Source organism: Haliotis rufescens, unplaced genomic scaffold, assembly GCF_023055435.1.
Source record: "Haliotis rufescens isolate VD_foot unplaced genomic scaffold, xgHalRufe1.0.p SCAF_8, whole genome shotgun sequence".
Taxonomy (NCBI): domain Eukaryota; kingdom Metazoa; phylum Mollusca; class Gastropoda; order Lepetellida; family Haliotidae; genus Haliotis; species Haliotis rufescens.
In genome coordinates, this window is record NW_025964372.1 from 13857561 (window position 1) to 13863560 (window position 6000).

Genomic DNA, 6000 nt, shown 5'->3' on the forward strand with positions numbered 1-6000 from the left:
ATAGAAGAGGCAATGTTAGATCGACTTCAGAGCATACGTGTTTAGACAACTGGGACCGTCAAAATGGAAAGGTAAGCATTTTATAGTGCATGCTCTCAGAATAGGTACCTGATTCCGGGTTAGAATAGATCCCTGGCAACCTATGCTTGTCAACAGTAGGCGATTTAATGGATCGGGTGGTCAGGCTCGGTGACTTGGAAGATTAGGTATCATCGTACCTATGTTGCTCATCGCTCAAAATATAGTCATTCTTATTATACAAGAAATCCTTTCTGTTAATCTATTACAAATGTTGATAAGTGATTATTGAACATAATGCCACCATGTATGTTTTTATATTGATCTCTGTTAACATGCTATGTCTTGTAGCCTTGAGTGAAATCAAGTTCAATTCTGTACCCAATGGCGAGGGACATTGTTCATACTACCCAACACTGGTTTGTCTGGCCAAGATTCTATTATTTGCAGGTTGCATTGATATGAGGCGTTAAACAACCCACTGTATTTTCAATGTGACGAGCAGGGCCCAATGCCATACCTGCCCCCAGTTGCCAAATTGTTGTCATATATCATAAGTCTTTTGTTCATATAAATCTGTCATGTTTTTTTCTCATGCTTGTCAGGTTACAATATTTAGGTAATAAATTAGCCATAGTTAATTCTCTGTTAAGAATCAGCAGGGGCTGAGACCTAAAGTCCTTCCGTACACTCACTCAGCATTCCATCAGGACTGTCCAATGCTGATCATTTATAATCATTCAACACCCGTGCTCATTCACAACGCTGCTTCGTCCTAAGCTCTCCCGTCCGATATATCATCTGAGATAGAATTCAATAATACATTTACCAGATAAATAATTACGGGAACTAATGTATTTTTTTAAAGGATTCGATCACTACATCGTCATTTCATATATGATCTTAGTCTGGGGTTAATATGCAAACTCATGTTTGATTGATAACTGGGGCTCGTGACTTTTCCAAACAAATCCAGTATGTCATTTCGAAGCGGTACTTGAAATACATGTAAATGACGTTTTGTACGCTACCCGTAGATACGCTTCAAAGTGTCATAGGGCGGTGAGGTAGCCTAGTGGTTAAAGCGGTCGCTCTTCGCGCACAAGACCCAGGTTCGATTCCCCACATGGTTACAATGTGTGAAGCCCGTTTCTGGTGTCCCCCACCGTGATATTGCTGGAATATTGCAACCAAACTCACTCACTCAAAGTGTCATATGGGTCCTACAGTGTATGTTTGGGCGCACGTACGCTAATTCTTTCTCCTGAACTCTCTAACAGAGAGAAACCAGGTGATGGAGAGGAGAATGCGAAGGGGAGGGGCACGGGACATGACGCTCAATTCAAGAAACAGGAGAGGATAATGCTTCAAAGGGGGCAGAATCAGAAACGCACACACAATTATGTGAACCCCGAATATTTTTAGGCATCTGTTCTGTCAATTACTTTTTGACCACAAAGCATTAGACACATTGCTAAATCTTAATTTGTACCCATCCGCAACCCTGCACTTATACGATCATCTGCTTAAAAAGCATGCACATATACTTTCATAATTTTGACAGACATGAACATACATGAACACATATACCATAAGATTGATAGGCGTGTTAATATAACTGTATACATATATACCTACACATGATTGATAGGCGTTTATATAACTGTATTCATATATACCTACACATGATTTATAGGCGTTTATATAACTGTATTCATATATACCTACATATGATTGATAGACGTGTTAATATAACTGTATTCATATATACCTACACATGATTGATAGACGTGTTAATATAACTGTATTCATATATACCTACACATGATTGATAGACGTGTTAATATACCTGCATTCATATATACCTACACATGATTGATATGCGTGTTAATATAACTGCATTTATATATACCTACACATGATAGATAGGCGTTTATATAACTGTATTCATATATACCTACAGATGCTTGATAGACGTGTTAATATAACTGTATTCATATATACCTACACATGATTGATATGCGTTTATATAACTTTATTCATATATACCTACACATGATTGATAGACGTGTTAATATAACTGTATTCATATATACCTACAGATGCTTGATAGACGTGTTAATATAACTGTATTCATATATACCTACACATGATTGATATGCGTTTATATAACTGTATTCATATATACCTACACATGATTGATACTCGTGTTAATATAACTTTATTCATATATACCTACACATGATTGATAGACGTGTTAATATAACTGTGTTCATATATACCTACACATGATTGATAGGCGTTTATAAAACTGTATTCATATATACCTACACATGATTGATAGACGTGTTAATATAACTGTATTCATATATACCTACACATGATTGATAGGCGTTTATATAACTGTATTCATATATACCTACAAGTGATTGATAGACGTGTTAATATAACTGTATTCATATATACCAACACATGATTGATAGACGTGTTAATATAACTGCATTCATATATACCTACACATGATTGATATGCGTGTTAATATAACTGCATTTATATATACCTACACATGATTGATAGGCGTTTATATAACTGTATATATATATATATATATATATATATATATATATATATATATATATATATATACCTACACATGATTGATAGACGTGTTAATATAACTGCATTCATATATACCTACACATGATTGATAGACGTGTTAATGTAACTGCATTCATATATACCTACACATGATTGATAGACGTGTTAATATAACTGTATTCATATATACCTACACATGATTGATATGCGTTTATATAACTGTATTCATATATACCTACACATGATAGATAGACGTGTTAATATAACTTTATTCATGTATACCTACACATGATTGATAGACGTGTTAATATAACTTTATTCATGTATACCTACACATGATTGATAGACGTGTAAATATAACTGTATACAATATTCCAAAATATTGAGTTAGATTAATCAGGGTAAGTTTTAACCTAATATTTAACACTTGGGACTATAAAATGAGGAAATCGACACAACCGGGTTAAAAAGAGTGGAAAATAATTAGGAGTATGTCGGTACCTGACTGTAAGTTCGACATAATAAGGGATCCCACGGGTGGTTCGACAGTATATGCTTGTGATGGGTGTTAATTCAATGTAAGTTAGCTCGGGGTTTTGAGAGCGTAGCTGTACACTTATAAAACCATATCTTATTTATAACCCAATCCTACCAATGAATGTTTATATATGTATCTGAACTCAATAGAAGATATATTTATGAAAACATAATGTAAGCTGTTTGTTTATGAGGGGATGTAGAGGATTTGTTTATGACGGGTGTTTGTTTATGACGGGTGTTTGTTTCTGATGGGATGTAGGGGATTTGTTTGTGACGGGTGTATGATAATGTTGGGATGCAGGTATTTGGTTGTGACGGGTGTTTGTTTATGAAGGTCATTCACACTACGTACAATCTGCTAGCCTTCATTCAACATGTGACTAGCCTTTGCAGCATAGTGTACTTGGCATAACTTAAAGAGGTTTGTTGGCGCCACACGACATCAGATTTTATATTTGCACAGACAAGAACAGAATCATGCAGTACGGGAAGATGGTGGTGTTGAGGATGTACCAGATGAGTTCCCCCCGGAGGACACCCCCCATATGCCCCCCTCTGTACACGACGCAGTGACTGAGGGGGGACACAAGAGGCGGCCCCTCCCAGCAGCACTCCGGTGCCAACAGCCAGACAGGTCCGACATCAGCTTGACCCCAATGTTGTTATGGTAGAGACTGTAATGTAACATGTTCGTATCCATGAAAAGTATCAGTTGTTCTATTGTTTTCATACATATGTTCAATAGTAAGAAGTTGGGTTTTTTTATAGGACATCTCTTGGAGACAAGGTAATACACAGATTCCCATGGTTCAAGGACGAACACAATTACAAAATCACAATGATAAAAGTGCACCATGTCTGTCTTGATACCATTTCCCTCAATCTACCATTATCTGTTGTTTAGGGCTGCTCCCCGAGCGGGACACGAGAACAGAGATCTCGGGGCTGGGGATGACTGCAAGGATGAATTATCCCACCCCAGGTCACCAGGTCCTCCACCCAGGTAAGATAGCGATCACTGGATGTATTGTTTCCCCCACAACACATTATGTTTCAGAACATCCATCAAGTCCGGGGAACGGGATTAGACTTTTTATGCGGTTTATATGAACCCGTTTTTAATGAACCCAAGAATTATTATCTGGCATCTGTTGTTTGTATTGACTGACAGTTTATATAACATAGGGAAATTAGACTGGAAAGTTGGTTTCAACGATATCGTATTCTTGCCTATCGCCACAAATATGCCTACTCCACAATAGTATAACGAAATTAACAGTATTCACGAAGGTAGAAAAATTGTTTCTTTGTTGTTTAACACCGCTCTCAGCAATATTCCAGCTATATGACGGCGATCTTTAAATAATCGAGTCCTATAACTTTATTTCGTTATACTTTCTGGTCTTTGCAGGGATCCTGAAGTTGCCTTGAATCGAAGCGCAGACAACTTGTAAGTTTATAAACCATTAACTGTTTATTCTCCACTAACTAAACTGTTTTTTCTCTATACTGACATCAGCCATGACCTGTCGGATACAGACAGTGATACACCATACATTGTTTATTCTCCACTCTCTATACTGACATCAGCCATGACCTGTTGGATACAGACAGTGATACACCATACATTGTTTATTCTCCACTCTATGTACTGACATCAGCCATGACCTGTTGGATACAGACAGTGATACACCATACATTGTTTATTCTCCACTCTCTATACTGACATCAGCCATGACCTGTTGGATACAGACAGTGATACACCAAACATTGTTTATTCTCCACTCTCTATACTGACATCAGCCATGACCTGCTGGATACAGACAGTGATACACCATACATTGTTTATTCTGCACTCTCTGTACTGACATCAGCCATGACCTGTTGGATACAGACAGTGATACACCTTACATTGTTTATTCTCCACTCTCTATACTGACATCAGCCATGACCTGTTGGATACAGACAGTGATACACCATACATTGTTTATTCTCCACTCTCTGTACTGACATCAGCCATGACCTGCTGGATACAGTGATACACCATACATTGTTTATTCTCCACTCTCCATACAGACATCAACCATGACCTGTTGGATACAGATAGTGATACACCATACATTGTTTATTCTCCACTCTCTGTACTGACATCAGCCATGACCTGTTGGATACAGACAGTGATACACCATACATTGTCTATTCTCCACTCTCTATACTGACATCAGCCATGACCTGCTGGATACAGACAGTGATACACCATACATTGTTTATTCTCCACTCTCTATACTGACATCAGCCATGACCTGCTGGATACAGACAGTGATACACTATACATTGTTTATTCTCCACTCTCTATACTGACATCAGCCATGACCTGTTGGATACAGACAGTGATACACCATACATTGTTTATTCTCCACTCTATGTACTGACATCAGCCATGACCTGTTGGATACAGACAGTGATACACCATACATTGTTTATTCTCCACTCTCTGTACTGACATCAGCCATGACCTGCTGGATACAAACAGTGATACACCATACATTGTTTATTCTCCACTCTCTGTACTGACATCAGCCATGACCTGTTGGATACAGACAGTGATACACCATACATTGTTTATTCTCCACTCTCTATACTGACATCAGCCATGACCTGTTGGATACAGACAGTGATACACCATACATTGTTTATTCTCCACTCTCTGTACTGACATCAGCCATGACCTGTTGGATACAGACAGTGATACACCATACATTGTTTATTATCCACTCTCTGTACTGACATCAGCCATGACCTGCGGGATACAGACAGTAATACAGTGTTATTCTCTGTATTTAG